Genomic DNA, 16,951 nt, shown 5'->3' on the forward strand with positions numbered 1-16,951 from the left:
ACATCATAAGTACATGAAATAGGGCCTGAGATTTTGTTGTTTTGCCCAGGTTAGTATGACACCCCAATATATCTCAGGGTAATTTGGGCAGTGGATGAAGAAGTATCTGCACTGGGGGGAAAGGAGGAAATATTTAACATCCCCATTTAGAGAATTCCTGATATCTTGAGGTTTCACCCTAAAAAACTTATTTCTGCAGAGGACAGGCTAAGCCTACTTAAAAATAGACTGAAGAGTCACCCTCAGAGAACTGCTCTTCTTGCTCAGCCGTGGCCTCTCTATACCGATATGGCAAGGGAACTCACTGTCATACCCACCTAAGTGGGACATGACTTCTGGGGCTGTAAATCTCCCTGGCAACGTGAGACAGAAATCCCGGGATGAACAGGGACCCTGCAGCAAGGGACTGAGAAAGCCTTCTTGACCAAAAGGGGGAAGAGAGAAATGAGACAAAACAAAGCCTCAGGGGCTGTTAGATTTCAGAGTCAAGAGGTTATCCTGGAAGTTATATAGATATCTCTTTTTAGTTTATGGTGTGCTGGAATGGTTAGAGGAAAGTACCTAAAACTGCTGAGCTGTGTTCCAGTAGCCTTAGTTCTTGAAGATTATTATATAACGATACAGCTTTTACAATGTGACGGTGTGGCTGTGAAACCTTATTTATGTCTGATGACCCTTTTATCTAGGGTATGGACAGATGAGTTAAAAATATGGATAAAAAATAAAATAATAGGGGGAATAAAATAAATTGGGTAGGTGGAAATACTAGTGGTCAATGAGAGGAGGGGTAAGGAGTATGGTATATCTTAGTTTTTTCTTTTTATTTCTTTTTCTGGAGTGTTGCAAATGTTCTAAAAAACGATCATGGTGATAAATACACAACTAAGTGATGATACTGTGAGCCACTGATTGTACACCATGTATGTAATGTGTGTTAAGATTTACCAATAAAATTACCTTTTAAAAAAGATCAGAACTAGAGATAGAGCAATATAAATGGTTAAATAATTTTCATGAGAATGATGTTTCTAAATATTAACTGATGATCAAAGGCTACAGAAACTGACCCTTGGCTTTAGGCAGGTAGTCACCAAAGGAAACAGAAAAGGTAATCCAGTAGGTAGAACAGTCAGAACACAGCAGTCAAGATCAATAGACTAACAAGTTAGGGTTAGATTCCTAATTCAAAATTATATTTTAAAATCAAGTTCTAACAGCAATGTACTATAAAACTATGTATGGTTGTGTTACTGTCTGTGGTAGTTAGGATCAGGTGTCTAGTCCGCCAGGTGAAGGTGCCTAGTTCTATTGCTGTAGACATGAGCCAATGGCATGTGAAGCTCATCTGTTCCTGATTACATCTGCAGGCAGCTAGGAGGTGCACCTGCTGCAAAGAATGATGTTTGATTTAATTGGCTGGAAGTTTAAATAAGAGAGGTCAATGAAGCACAGCCCAAGCAGCTCAGCACACCTTATCTCAGCACTGGCAGCTCAGCCCAGGCCTTTGGAGATGCAGAAAGGAATCACCCTGGGGAAGTTGTTAGAACCCAGAGGCCTGGAGAGAAGGCCAGCAGAGATTACCCTGTGCTTTCCCATGTAAGAAAGAACCTCAGTTGAAAGATGCCTTTCCTCTGAAGAACTATACAGTTTTAACTAAATAAATCCCCTTTTATTAAAAGCCAATCCATCTCTGGTGTGTTGCATTCTGGCAGCTTTGGTAGACTAGAACACTTTCATTTATTACAAGTAAATCTTGGGATTGTTGTGTCTAGAACTAGACAAAATTAATCTCAGAAAATTTCCTAAAGGGAAAAAAATTTCTTTAAATGAATATTAATTGTAACTTGTAACAATTAGGCTATGATTTCACAACAAGAATTACAGCTAGACATTCTATGTTAGGTATACTTATACATATTTCTGAAAATAAAAAAAAACATATGATGTAAATAACATTACAAAAAGTGTTCAGAGGGGGGAAAAAAAGACTAAGAAATATTAATGGTAATCCAGGAGTAAAAATAATTGGACTTGAGTCTTATTTCTACTGTTAACAGAAGCACATTTTTGATACATTTTGAAGGCAACTTGAAAATATCCATTAAAAGACAAAGTAATCCAGAATTTCTACTTCTAAGAATCAACTCTACAAGTACACAAAGACTTAAAAGATATCACTGAAACATAATTTTTAATATTGAAAAATTAAGACTAACAAAAATGCTTCAGGCATTGTTAATAGCTTAAATAACTTGTGTACATCCATGCAATGGAACATAGTGTAGCCATTAAAAAGAATGTAGTAGATCAATCTATACCAATAGAAAGGCTACAATATATTTTGCAGGTTAAAAAAAGAGGTCCTATGTAGATCATCATGTTCAATATTAAATTATTCTATAAAATGTACTCTGATTAAAAATGTATGTTCATATGTATGCTCAAAAATAAAGAAAAAACAGTAAGAATGAATTAGAGATGATATATTAATAACAGGTACCTCTGAGAAGCAGAATTATTAGAAAAAGCAGAAAATGTACCTTTACTTTCTACTTGACACTTTTAGATTGAAATGTATTTTTTATAGTGGAAACTATTTTTCTAAAAAAGCACACATACACAAACACTACGGGACAGGGCTATGAAAACAGATAAACCCTAATGAATTGTAGAGGATACAAATAAAAAGAACAATAAACCAGTGCCAAAAGCCCCATATTCTCGTCCTGGATAGCTCTGTTACCTTGGACAAGTCATCTTTTAAGTATTAACTATCCATCAGAAATCAGAGTTTTTCCTTGAAATCTCTGATGTATGCTACAGCTCATAATAAAGGTGCATAAACAAAAGGTTTAAAGTTTTTCCAAACCATGCAAAACTTTGAAAAGCTTGCATATAAATTAAAATAGGTGATTTTAGCATAAGTGATTACAAATTACATCCTCAAATTATTTAGCAGCATTATAGATTTTATGCCAAAAAAAGTCCAGAGATTACTTAGGAAGTATTCATTTTAAATGAAAATATACATAATTATTTGTTATAGAACATAAGACATAGCATTATACTAATGCTCAAAGGAACACTGCATAAATAAAACACAAGAGACTATTTTACTCTGTGACTTGCAAGGAATGGATCAAAATTCCCTAGCAGTCTTTCTGATTGCTTAAACTGACTCATCTTTTCTTGCTGTTTACAGATAAAGCAAAACCCTTAAATGTTAAGCCACTTCACAAAAGTATCAGGTGCCAAAGCCAGGATCTGAATGTTCCCCAAACGCCATAAATAAACACTCTTTAGACTAGAGCAAAAGATAATCTTAAATCAACTGCTGGGAAGGTAAGAGGAAATGCGAGGAAAAGGCACAGAGAGCCACCATTCCAACAGTGAGAATTATACTGCAGTTTTCTGTTCTGTTTCTTGATAACTGAAACAGGCAATAGAAACAAGACAGTGAAGGAATTAATTTTTTAAATAAAGTAATAGTGAATACTGATTGCACTAACAAATTTGGATGCCTATTTACTTCTGCTAAGTAGAACAGAGTTTTTGCTTATCTATTTAATACACCTGAATGTTTGCCTTGGAAAGATGCAAAACTTCTAAAAAGGAAAGCAGTATACAGATTTCACTGTTTCAGCAGAAGTATGCAGAAATAATTTACCCTTCTTGGTCAAGGATTTAAAGGCCCAATTCCTGCACTGATCTGTGTTCATTTACATACAATACAACTTTTAACCCTTCTACTTAAAGCTTTAAGTACAGAAGCTATTTCTTCCTCCAATATTGATATTATTCAATAATTTCCATCTTGTAAAAGCTAGCCAAGTAGACAGTTTTCTTAAGAAAAAGCAATTGTAGAAGAAATACAATAGGGGTAATCATAATATCTTAGAAATCTGAGTTTATCTCTGACTCTGCTTTCCATTAATATTAATATCGGTAGTTTTGAAAATGTCTTTGAAGGGAAGACTCGAGCCTCTCATGGCCTCCTGGTATGCAGTACAGCATTTCTATGAAATTCCAATTCAAAATGCATAAAATAAATCTTACAAGGAAAAATCAGATAAACCCAAACTGAAGAAGTTTCTGAAAAATAAGTGGTTTGGGTGCATGGGTGGTTCAGCAGTAGAATGCTCGCCTTGCATGCAGGAGACCCGGGCTCAATTCCCATACCATGCACCAAAAATAATTAATTAATTAAGTGGCTTGTATTATTAAAAAATGACAAGGCTGTGAAAGACAAGAATTACTGAGAAATTGTTCCAGATTAAAGTACACAAATAAGACATGATAACAAAATGCAAGGTGTGTTCCTGAACTGGATCCTGGACCAACGAGAAAATGGTTTTTTTGTCTATACTAAAGGATATATATTAATGGGACAATTGGTAAAATTTATGAACAGTGTACCGATTATAGTACCCCACTGATGTTAATTCCTTGATTTTGAAAACTGTACTGTGGCTATATATAAGAAAATGTCCTGCTTCAAACAATGAAAATTTAGGGGCAAAGGTGCATTATCTGGGGAAGTACAGGTGGTTCAGTGGTAAAATGTTCGCCTGCCATGTGGGTATATAAGACACATAAAGTGCTAAAGAAAATCTACTACAAAATACTCTGAAAACTTCCCACTTCTCCCCCTCTACATTGCTCTTATCTGGTTTCAGATGAGGAAATATGTACTGCTGACCTTGTCACTCTTTTCTGCAAGAAATAAAAAGCAAAATTTCTATGTATCTTTTCTCTTTTATTTTATTTTCTATGTATCTTTACATGCATCAATAATACATGACCAACTCTATGTTAAGAATTTCCAGGCTATTTATCCCATGAAGATAACAAACAGTCTAAACATGCTATATTTACAATTCTTCCAACAGCTGGTGAACTAAGCAGTAGAAAAGCAGAGATCACTACTATCATTTTTATGAGAGGTTAAAAAACAGATACAGCATTATAATAAACATTTATATTAGGCATGTTTCTTGTCTCTAGTGACTTTTAAATAATTATTGTGAAAAAACTATCCTAGCATCTAATTCACAGTTATGCAGCAATTCAAAATATCTCAAAACCTGAATGAAAGTTTTAACATTTACTTTAGAGTGTGACTTTCACATGCATTACCTCTGTTCTGCCAAACATGAACAACTGAGTAGGAAAAAAGGAGGAGGAAAAAGGGAATGGTATCCTAAATATTACTCTAAACAGGATATGGCCATTACTACTGTAATCAGAGACATTCCTGCATATCCAACATTATTATTTTTTTTTTTGCATGGGCAGGCACCGAGAATCAAATCCGTGTCACTGGCATGGCAGGTGAGAACTCTGCCACTGAGCCACCATTGCACCACCCTGCACATTAAGATAAATTTAAGGTACTATATTTTCTAACAATGGTAAAAAAATATTACTAAAGTGACTTCCAGGAAGATGGCGGAGTGGGGTGGACTGAGTTCACCCTGCTCCAAGGAAGGAAACGGGACAGGGAGAGAATGACCAGGAGATGGTCCTGTGGGGTGAAGAATCAAAGAGGGTCTCCAGGGTGCTCTGGGGAAGAGAGAGGTGAGGGGATCGGAACCGAAGAGCAGCTTGGGTCAGATCGGCCATGATCCCCACTGGGGGCTGATGGTAGCACGCAGGGAGGTGCACATTAGAGGGAACTGATTGTCCCTCCGCTCAGAAATGCCCCAGCTACCGGCTGGGGAAACCTCCTTGAGCAGCTGTGAAGCTGGCAGCCTGAAGACAGGCCCAGCCAACCATTCCAAAGAGTCACGCCCCCCGTGCGCTGGTTGCCACGAATAGACATTCTGTTGGGCACAGCATGTGGCAGACCTCCCAGGCATCAAGCGCTGTGGGTTGAATGATCCCTCCAGGTGCTGGTCAGCTACCCTGTCCTGCACACCAGGACCAGCCAACCCACTGCCATGAGTCAATCACAGCATCCCCATGCCACACACCATTTCTCCAGCCAGCAGCTGCACCTGGGGAGGGGCAGGCCTGAGGGAGGAGGGGCCTTACTGCTGGCGAGAAGTTGTAAGTGCAGGAAAATTAACTCCCTATCTGCCTCGGTTTTTTTCTTTTTTCCCTTTTTTAAAAATATATTTTAATATATGTAATTTATTAGCAGTATTGTTATATTTTATTTTATATGATTTTTATTTACATGTTCTCTATATCTATGTTTTTATGGATTTTTTATTTTTAAAAAAAATTTTCTTTCTTCTATTCAGTATATTTATTTACTTTTTTATTACTAATATTTCTCACCATTCTGACAGCACAAGTCTGTGTTCATTCCTGATATATCTTGGGGGTTATTTTCTGACACTGGAGTCCACTAATGGTGAGGTGTGTGTTTTTTAATATTGTTATTGTTATCATATATACATTTTTTCCTGGGGACCATGACTGGGTGTACAGACAGCGAATCAAGCCTAGGTCTCCTGCTTGGTGGGTGGGTATTCTCCCACTGAACTAACAGACAGACACTCATGTTGAACTGCATGCCCTACATGCGATCCAGACTGATTTGGCAGGAAATAGCTGACTGACAAAATATGTGCAAAAGGAAACATTTAATGCAAAAACAAGTTAATACAAAACTTTACATGAGTAAAAGAAACTAATCTGCAAAATAACCATATGAAAATAATCAATCACCAAGAACATGAAGATTCAAGCAAAAATGACCCACCCAAATGACCAAATCAGGACTGCAGAAGGGGCACAGATTATGGAATAACTAAACAAGGATATTTATAAAGAAAGAAAGGATATCCGGAAGACACCAAAAGAGCATAACAGAAATTCAAAAAGTTAGAAAAATGGAAGGTCTCACAGAGATGAAATACACAATAGACCAAATTAGAAATATACTGGAGATACATGATAGCAGATTCAAAGAAGCAGAAGGAAGAATAAGTGAGCTAGAAGACAGTACAACTGAACTAGAGCACAAAAGAACAAATGTCAAGAAAGATGGAAAAAATGGAGCTGGATCTTAGGGAAATGATGGACAACAAGAGGTGTGCAAATATAAGAATTCACTGAAATCCCAGAAAGAGAAGAGAAAAGGGAAAGTTAGTTGAAGATATATATAATCATGAAAACTTCCAAACCTTTATAAAAGACATAAAAATGCAAATCAAAAAGGCCCAACAAAATCCAAATAGAATAAATCCAAATAGGCCTACTCTAACACACATACTCAACAAACTGTCAAATGTTGAAGAGAAACAAACCTGAAAGCACCATGAGAAAAGCGATCTATTACAATCAAGGGAAAACAAATAAGACTGGCTTCACACTACTCAATAGGCACCATGAAAGCAAGAAGGCAGAGGCACGACATATTTAAGATCCTAAAGGAGATAAGCTCCTAGCTAAGAATTCTTATCCACCCAAGTCATCCTTCAAAATTGAAAGAAACATACAGAAACTGTTTAAAAAGTTGAAAAAAGGATCAGACTTCAACTAGAGATATGAAGGAAGCTGGCAGGTATAGGATTAGGGCAGATCAGAAGATAGGGTAAAGGATGATATCGTTCATACTTTAAAACTTCAACTTCTGTGGGAGACCAAAGGGAGAAATGCTTATTAGGTGCAAAATTTATATTTTGTGTAGTGCATTACCTAATTTAACTTGTATGATCAGTTTAGTTGAACACCGTAAGTATATGGAATCTTGAATAGGGCATGAGATTTTGTTGGTTTGTCCAGGTTAGTGTGATACCTTGATATATCCCAGAGTAACTAAGCAGCGAATTAAGAGTATTTCTAAAGCCCACTTGAATGAGTGGGGAGAAAGGAGGAAATATTTGACTACCCCATTTGGAGAATCTCTGATAATCTCATAAGTGGAGACAATGAAAGAAATAGGGCCAACCCTCGATCTTGGGGATCACTCCTATGAAACTTAATCCTGCAAAGGACAGGTTGAGCCTATTTATAATCATGTCTAACAGTCACTCCTAGAGAACCTCTTTTGTTGTTCGGATGTGGCCTCTCTCTCTAAGCCAACTTGGCAAGTGAACTCAATGCCCCCCACGTACCCCATGAGGGACATGAGTCCCAGGGATGTAAATCTCTCTGGCAACATGGGACAGAAATCCCGAGGTGAGCCGGCATCCAGTATCATGGGATTGAGAAAGACTTCTTGACCAAAAACAAAAAGAGAGAAATGAGACAAAGTTTCAGTGGCTGAGAGATTTCAAACAGAGTCAAGACGTTATCCTGGAGGTTATTCTTATGCATGATATAGATATCCCTTTTTAGTTTATGGCGCAGTGGAGTGGCTGGAGGGAAGTAACTGAAGCTGCTGAGGTTTCTTCCAAGTATCCTCGATTCTTGAAGACAATGTGACCGTGGGATTGTGAAAACCTTGTGTCTGTTGCTCCTTTTATCCAGGGTATGGACAGATGAATTTAGAAATATGGATAAATAATAAATAAATAAGAGAGGGGACAAAGGGTAAAATAAATTGGGTAGATGGAAATTACTACTAGTCACTGGGGGACAGGGTGAGAAGTACGGTATGTATGAGATGCATGATTTTTTTCTTTTTTCTTTTTATTTCTTTTTCTGGAGTAATGCAAATGTTCTAAAAAATGATCATGGTAATGAATATACAATTATGTGATGATACTGTGCGCCACTGATTGTACACCATGCATGGTACGTATGTGTATGAAGATCTATCAACAAAATATTTTTTAAAAATAATAACTTATTGATAAAAAAACTTTTTGCCTTTTTTTTACTTTATCCCTAATATGGAACTTCATAAAAGTTTTAATTTATAAAACACCTATGGAAATAGAAGTCCATTATTTACTAATATCTGTACTCTAAACAAAAGAACTTTTAAAATTATATGAATCCTTTAAAAAAATATTTTCCCAATGGAAAAGAACAATCTTTTCAATAAATGATGCTGGCGAGAATAAAGTTGGATCTCCACGACACACCATACACAAGATCTCAGACCTAAACTGCACAAGCTAAAACATAAAACCCTTAGAAGAAAACATAGGAGCTATGGTAGGCAATGGTTTCCAAGATAAGATGCCAAAGGATGTGACAAAACAAGCAGATAAACTGGACTACATCAAAGTTAAAATAATCTTTCCCTTCTAGAGGCCAGACACTGTTATCTAGCACATGTCTAATAATAATTAAAATGACATTTACTGAGGACTTATTATGTGCCAGACATTGTTCTTAGTACTTAAAAAATATCAGTTCATTTAATCTTCACAAAAAACCCTCTAAAATACGTATTACTATCTTCATTTCAGAATTTTTTTTTTTTAAAAAAGGGGACACAAAGTTAGGAAATATGCCCAAGATCACACGCTATTTTAGTTTCTTGGTTGCTAAAACAAATTTCATACAATGGGTTGGCTTTAACAATGAGAATTTACTGGCTCACAGTTTTAAGGCTAAAAGTCCAAAACTGATGGTCAGAAAAGAGATGCTTTCTTCCAGAAGACTATGGTAGTTTGGGCCTGGCTATGGGTGATCCTTGTTTCTTGACATTTCTGTTACACAGTAATGCACATGGTGGCATCATATTTCTCTTCCAGGTTCCACTGTTTTCTCACTTCTGGCTGTACCCCACGGCTTCTTCCCCGATCTGCCTTTCACTCTGCTTATAAGGGACTCCAGTAATCCAGAGTAAAGCCCAACCTGTTTTAACTGGGCCATACCTTAGAGTAACACCTTGAAGAGATTTTATGTACAATGGGTCCACACCCACAGAAATGAATTAAGAACATGTTTTTCAGAGGTATGTAACTCCAAGCCACCACAAAAAGTAAGCTGTGGAACAGGGATTCAAACTTGAGAATTTCATAGCCAAAGACATTTCTTACCACTATGCAATACCATCTAAAAATTAATATCACAGTTTGCTCATATAATTTAAAATAGGTGGATACCCTTCTCCCAAGGTAGGTTAAGAACTCAGGTGGTACCTTCTCCCAAAATACATGTGCACATGCACTCAGCTTTCGGACAACTATAACACAACCCTGTCCCCTACCATTACCACTGCTCTTTGACTTTAGCTTCCAGACTACTGATCATCAGTCCAATATTACTCATGTAGTGTTACAATGAAAAAAATGTTGCAATGATAGTCATGGACACTGCTCTGCCAGCACCACTTATGCTTTAACAGAAATCTATAGCAAAGACTGTCTTGGTCTGCCAGGCTGCTATGGCACCATACCTCACAATGGGTTCACTTAACATCAAAAATGTGTTGGCTCACAGTTTAGAAGACTAGAAGTCCTAAATAAAGGTATTGGCAGGGCTTGCTTTCTCCCCAAAGTCTGTAGCATTCCAGTGCTAGCTTGCCAAAATCCTTGAGATTCCTTGGGTGGCATTTCTGCTTCCCATCCCATGGCTATTTCTCTCTCCTTGTGTCTGCTCTTCTAGTCTCTGTTGACTTTGGGCTTCTGGCTCCTTCTCCTAGCCTTCTCTAACCTGAGGCTTCTGAATATCTTCTGCTGATAAAGGACTCCAATAACATGAGTTAAAGTCTACCCTGATTTAATTGGGCCATATCTTAACTAAAATAAACACTATCAGAGGTCTTATTTACAATGGGTCCACACCCACTGGAATACAGATTAAGAGTAAGAATGTGCCATTTGGGCAGGCCACGGTGGCTCAGCCATGCCAGCGGACCCAGGTTCAATTCCCGGTGCCATGCCAGAGGACCCAGGTTTGATTCCCGGTTTCTGCCCATGTTAAAAAAAAAAAAAAAAAAAAGAATTTGTCATTTGTTAGGGGTACATATAATACCTAGGCATGAATATTATATGTACATGGAACCTTGAATAGGACATGAGAATTTGTAGGTTTATCCAGAGGATGCCCCGATAAATCCCAGACTGATGGATGCCCTGATAAATCCCAGAGTGATCTGAACAGTGAATTAAAAAGTATTCACAAAGTCTTCTTGGGGGAATGGCATAAAAGGGGGAAAATTAAACTTCCCATCTGGAGAACTCTTGATATTCTCACAAGCAGTGGGGACAACCAAATCAATAGGCTGAGCCCTCAATCTTGGGGTTCGTTCCTATGAAACTTATCTCTGCAAAGGATAGACTAAGCCTACTTAAAATTAGGCCTAAGAGTCACCCCCAGAGAACATCTTTTGTTGCTCAAATATGGCCTATTTCTCCCTCAGCCAATACGGTATGCAAACTCACTGCCCTCCCTCCTCTCTACGTGGGACACGACTCCCAGCATTGTAAACCTCCCTGGCAATGTGGGACAGAAATCCTAGAATGAGCTGGGACTTAGCATCAAGGGATTGAGAAAGCCTTCTCGACTGAAAAGGGGAAGAGAGAAATGAGACAAAATAAAGCACTGGTGGCTGAGAGATTTCAAACAGAGTAGAGAGGTCACCCTGGAGGTTATTCTTATGCATTATACAGATATCCCCTTTTTAGATTAAGGTGTCTTAGGCTAGAGGGAAGGGCCTGAAACTGCAGAGCTGTGTTCCAGTAGCCATGTTTCTCGAAGATGATTGTATAATGATGTAGCTTTCGCAGTGTGACTTTGTGATTATGAAAACCTGTAAAAAAAAAAAAAATACTCCAGGCAGAGTTACTCGTCCCCCCCACATGCATATACAGAAAATGGTTTTCTAATTTCTAATCTTTGGTGGACTACAGCAAGAAATATGTCTCACTGATACAGTAAGCGGATAGTAGCTAAGTGGAACCAAAGTTTAGTAAACAGCACTGACCCTTATTACTTGGCATATATTCTGATATTTTACTTTCTATTTTCTTCCTTTTTATTTTTTTAATACTGGCACAACACAACTGATTTCATGACCAACTTGTTGAAACACACTAAACTAGAGAAGTGCAAACATTATACTGAAATTATCTGCTTTCTCCAAAATAAAAACTTTGTCTGATTCACCTTTATATTCCTAACCACTAGCCTTCAACATACATTTGCTAAATTGAACTGAAAAAAGTACTGCTGCTGCACCTTAAACTGGGCTTATTTGCAAATTTCAGCCATACAATCCACAGCAGCTTGATAAAGTCTTTACTAAATGAGGAACATCCAATAATAGCTTCACATGAAAAAGTAGGCATATATTTGTTTAATAACACTGGTACTTATTACTTCTGGGGGCCAATCTCAAAGGATGGTAAGAATGGTGATCCTTGCCATTTAAACTCATAATACAGATTACCACCCTATCACACACACATAAAATATAGGTTCTTATTTTTAACTTTTGAATAAGAGAGGCAGTAATCCAAAATTCTAAATATCCCATGACTAACCAGTTGCTTTTGTGTAGTAAGAGCAGGAAGTCTAATCCAATGCATTTTTTCCTCCCTCTGTGCTCTTACTCATAAGGAATGATGATTCTGGGGAAGCAGGGGCAGATAAATGTTATAAATTGATAATGTAAGTTTCAGAAAGTTAACAAGACAGACTCCCAAATAAACATTAAAAAGGTAAGGGCACACCCCTTGAATGTCAGTAAAATTGCGCACTGCCAAGAGAACCTCTTTTGTTGCTCAGATGTGGCCTCTCTCTCCAGCCAACACAACAAGCAAACTCACTGCCCTCCCTCTCTCTACGTGGGACATAACTCCCAGGGGTGTGGATCTTCCTGGCAACGTAGGACAGAAATCCTAGAATGAGCTGGGACTCAGCATCAAGAGACTGAGAAAACCTTCTTGACCAAAAGGGGGAAGAGTGAAATAAGACAAAATAAAGGGTCAATGGCTGAGAGATTCCCAACAGAGTCAAGAGGTTATCCTCGAGGTTATTCTTAGGCATTAAATAGATATCACCCTGTTAGTCAAGACGTAATGGAGGCTGGAGGGAACTGCCTGAAAATGTAGAGCTGTGTTCCAGTAGCCATGTTTTTTTAAGATGATTGTATATAGTTTTAATATGATTGTATATAGCTTTCACAATGTGACTGTGTGATTGTGAAAACCTTTTCTCTGATGCTCCTTTTATCTACCTTGTCAACAGACGAGTAGAACATATGGAATAAAAATAAATAATAAAGGGAACAAATGTTAAAATAAATTTAGATTGAAATGCTAGTGATCAATGAAAGGGAGAGGTAAGGGGTATGGTGTGTATGAATTTTTTTCTGTTGTCTTTTTATTTCTTTTTCTGAGTTGACGCAAATGTTCTAAGAAATGATCATGATGATGAATATGCAACTATGTGATGATATGTGAATTACTGATTATATATATGGAACAGAATGATCATAAGGATGTTTGCAATTGTTATTTTTTTTTAATTTAAAAATTAATTAAAATTTTAAAAAAGGCAAGGGCATGCATAGTGCCTAGCAGTTAGTAGATGGTCAATTAAGTGTCTGCTGAATAAATGAACAGGATAAATGAAGTACATGCTCTTAAAATTTTTTTGGTAATCCACGGTTATTTTTAACTGACATTTAATTAAGTTAATACCAAATCCTTACAATGACCAAAGACATACAACTAGTCAGTAGCAATTCTGAGCCCAGGACCCAATTCACTGTTTTCTTCTCTGTTCTACTGCCATCCCCAAACAAAAGTCCACTTCCTGAGGTAGACATGACAAAATAGATATTAGGACAACTGTATAACTGGAAATAAACTTCATGTTCATTTATTACCACTGCATAAGATGATCTGTATATTATATGAATAAAAAGATTTGTGAAATTTGCTTTCTTAAAATGGAGAGAGGAATAAATTGAAAGGAACTAAAGTAAATCCATTTTTTACTTAATTAAAAATTTTTTTTAAATTATGTACACTTAAGCTACTAATTTCCTCTGGAAGAACAAAGCAGTGCCAGGAAAAGTCAAACTTAAAACCTAATCTGGGCAGGCCATGGTGGCTCAGTGGCAAAGTTCTCGCCTGCCATGTCAGAGACCCACATTCTATTCCTGGTGCCTGTCCATGTTAAAAACAAACAAACAAACAAAAAACCCTAATCTATGTAGCATAAGATCTGCTCACATTTTAAAACTTGAAGCATTTCTGACTTAAGACAAACCATGAGTTAGCATAAAATTAATCAAAGTATAGTGTCAGTTATTTTTGGAAACCAGCTAGAAGTAGTAATAAAACATTAAGATTATGAACCAGATATTAGTGAAGTCTTTCAATTCAAATACTGTGGGCCAAAAAACTTAAAGACAGGCTTTGTTTTATATTGTTGCTTTAGAACACAAAGAGTTTCTGAGACCAAATAAAGACTATTTATTTGTTCTTTTAATTTGCAGAAACTTACATTAATTACCTTTTAAGAAGAGATTCAATTTTCCAGTTGGCTAAAAGATTATGGATAAAGAAATGCATGCAGAAAAGACCTGAATTCTAAACTTATTTTACAAATAGCCAATAGAATGTCCCTCAGGCAAAAAGAATATCTTCTAAAACCTGGATTTCCAAATTACATATAAAAATGTTAACTGCTGATATTCTCAGGGGGAAAGCAAAATTGACAAATTCATTCTTTATCAAAGCAACAAAAAAAATTTAATATTTATATAAACATATCTTTGAGCTAGTGAATACCAAGAAATGATGTCAGGTGAAAACTTAAAAGAATAAGATCTCAAATTTTTGTTTCAGCAGTAAGGCTGCAATTTTTCTTGAGAACATTATTAAGTCTGGCACTCAAATCCCTCCAAATATGGCTCTCTTCAAACTTCTAGCTTTTTTACCATTTAGTGAATTCAATAAAATAACAAAACTAATCAGGGAACAATACAAGAGGTATTTACTCCCTTCAGGGCATTTGTTTTCAACTTTGGGAAGGCTTATTATACCCCTATCAGACTCAAAATGGTAGAGAATAAAATCTTATTGGTGAGAGTATAGCCTCAATTTGTTAGAGTATGAGCCAAATTATCTGGGATTGAATACTGACCTCTAAATTAGTCAGCAGTTCTACACCTCAATTTTATCAACTGGAAAATGGGAATGATGATAAAAATAACACCTACTTCACAAAATTGTGATGAGGATAAAAAAAAGCTGATAAATGTAAAGTACTTAGAATAGTATGGACGAATAGTACATTCTATTATGCATTAGCTTTTATCAATCATTATTACCATTATCTTTCTCCACAGCACCTAGTAATGTTTCATGCACATGAGAACTTAGTAAGTACTTTAAAACAATTAATATTAAAATAATTTTTAAAGGTTCCTCATGGAGTAAATAGAGCCTTAAGACCCAAAAGATGAAATCCACTATAGGGCCCAAAGAAAATAATCCAACCCCCAAAATTACTTAAAACTTCATGAACAAATTAAGAAGAAAGTCAAAATATAAAACAGTCCAAATAAACCAAGTTTCTTTTTCTGATGAAATCAAAAGAGACATTTTATGAGAGAAAACTTGATAGTTTCTATATGAGAAATTTACCACAAAAGATGGCTATTTCTAAAATGTCATATTTCCTAATCTATCATTAACATATTAACTAATTATATTTTGAATCTGCTTACATTTCCAGTCTATATATTATTCATTTGAGCAGTAAGCATCATAACTTACCATCTCACTTTTAAATGTAGTATTAAACTTAATTCAGCCCACAAAGGTAATCCTCCAGCTCTAGCACTGAAGGATTCAGTAAATGGATCCACATTTACTTTATTGATATCCTTTGCAATTTTACCCTTTATCTGCCTATTCCCGCTTTTTTGACCCTGAAGAGTTATTTTTAATCATTGTGTTTTGCCCTCACAGGAAAGCTGATGCAGTTTCTTGATTTATGTCAGCAGCCTGTCTCCACATCTCCAATTCCTTTGTGTGATCCATGGGTCATAAATTATGGAAAACAAATAACCTGTCACCCACAGAAATTAGGAAACTACAATATGCTTTAGGTAGTACAATACAATCAAGTCAGCCTACTAACCGGTTGGTACCACAAGGACAAAATGTTACTACCAAGTAACATTGGCTTCAATTAGCTTAGTAAGTCTCCTCAAGGGCCAGGAACCTATTTGGACTGCCAAGAGTGTTTAGATCTTCAGAGGATTCCTAAAGGACTACCTTGAAAATATAATAGAAATAATAGCTTATATTTTGATGGTAACTGTAACAGTAACCATGTTACTCCCACATAAGTTACTTCTATTTTATTTTTTATTATTTGGATCTTTCAAACAGAGATGAAAGCTATAAGTTTTGTCAAAAACTGACAAGTCTTACACTGGGAATTTAAATTTCTCAAGCCCAGGTTTTCCAAATATTGTTAACAGCTCAGAGAAAACATGGCTTGTCTTGTTTTATATTTTAATTACCGATTAGCAAATAATGTAACACGTGAGCAGTCACCATTCATTTACCTTGTTTTCTGTATAAAGAAATCCTCAGCAAAAAAACTGATGGTGGGAACATGGCCAAAGGATTAAGAATTTTAAAAAGCAAACAAACAAACAAAAACCATCTGGATGGTAAGATTATGGAAAAAATTTTTCTTCTTTATGCTTTTAAATATTTCCCCAAATGTTCTAAAATTACATACACACACACATATATATACTTTTTTTTAATTCAGAGGGCAATTCTGTAAGAGAAAGCTCAATATATGTAAGATGAAGTTGCATAGCTTTTCTCAAAATCTGAAAAGCAAGTTTCTGCTAACTATACAATACTACAGGACAAATAATATTATAACTGTTTAGAACCTAAAACAGCAGACGCAAAGCAACCAATAAATATTTGTAGAATACATCTTAAAACTTTAATTCTAGTTGAACTTAATACTAACAAGCATTATCAGGGTATGAAGTATTTTAAATAAAACAGACCAAAAAAATCACTTAAGAAAATCATGACTTTATTATTTTGCTATGTAAATGAAAGTTTGGGTTAAATCATACAGTGAGTTTACAATATTATGCAGTAACTCA

General features: G+C 36.1%; 1 protein-coding gene across 8 annotated transcripts in view; it reads right to left on the bottom strand.

Annotated features, from left to right (window-relative positions):
- Positions 1 to 16,951, bottom strand: part of CLCN3 (chloride voltage-gated channel 3) — a 165,443-nt gene that overhangs the window by 48,460 nt on the left and 100,032 nt on the right. The window lies entirely within an intron of this gene.

This window comes from Tamandua tetradactyla, chromosome 26 (genome assembly GCF_023851605.1).
Source record: "Tamandua tetradactyla isolate mTamTet1 chromosome 26, mTamTet1.pri, whole genome shotgun sequence".
Lineage (NCBI taxonomy): Eukaryota > Metazoa > Chordata > Mammalia > Pilosa > Myrmecophagidae > Tamandua > Tamandua tetradactyla.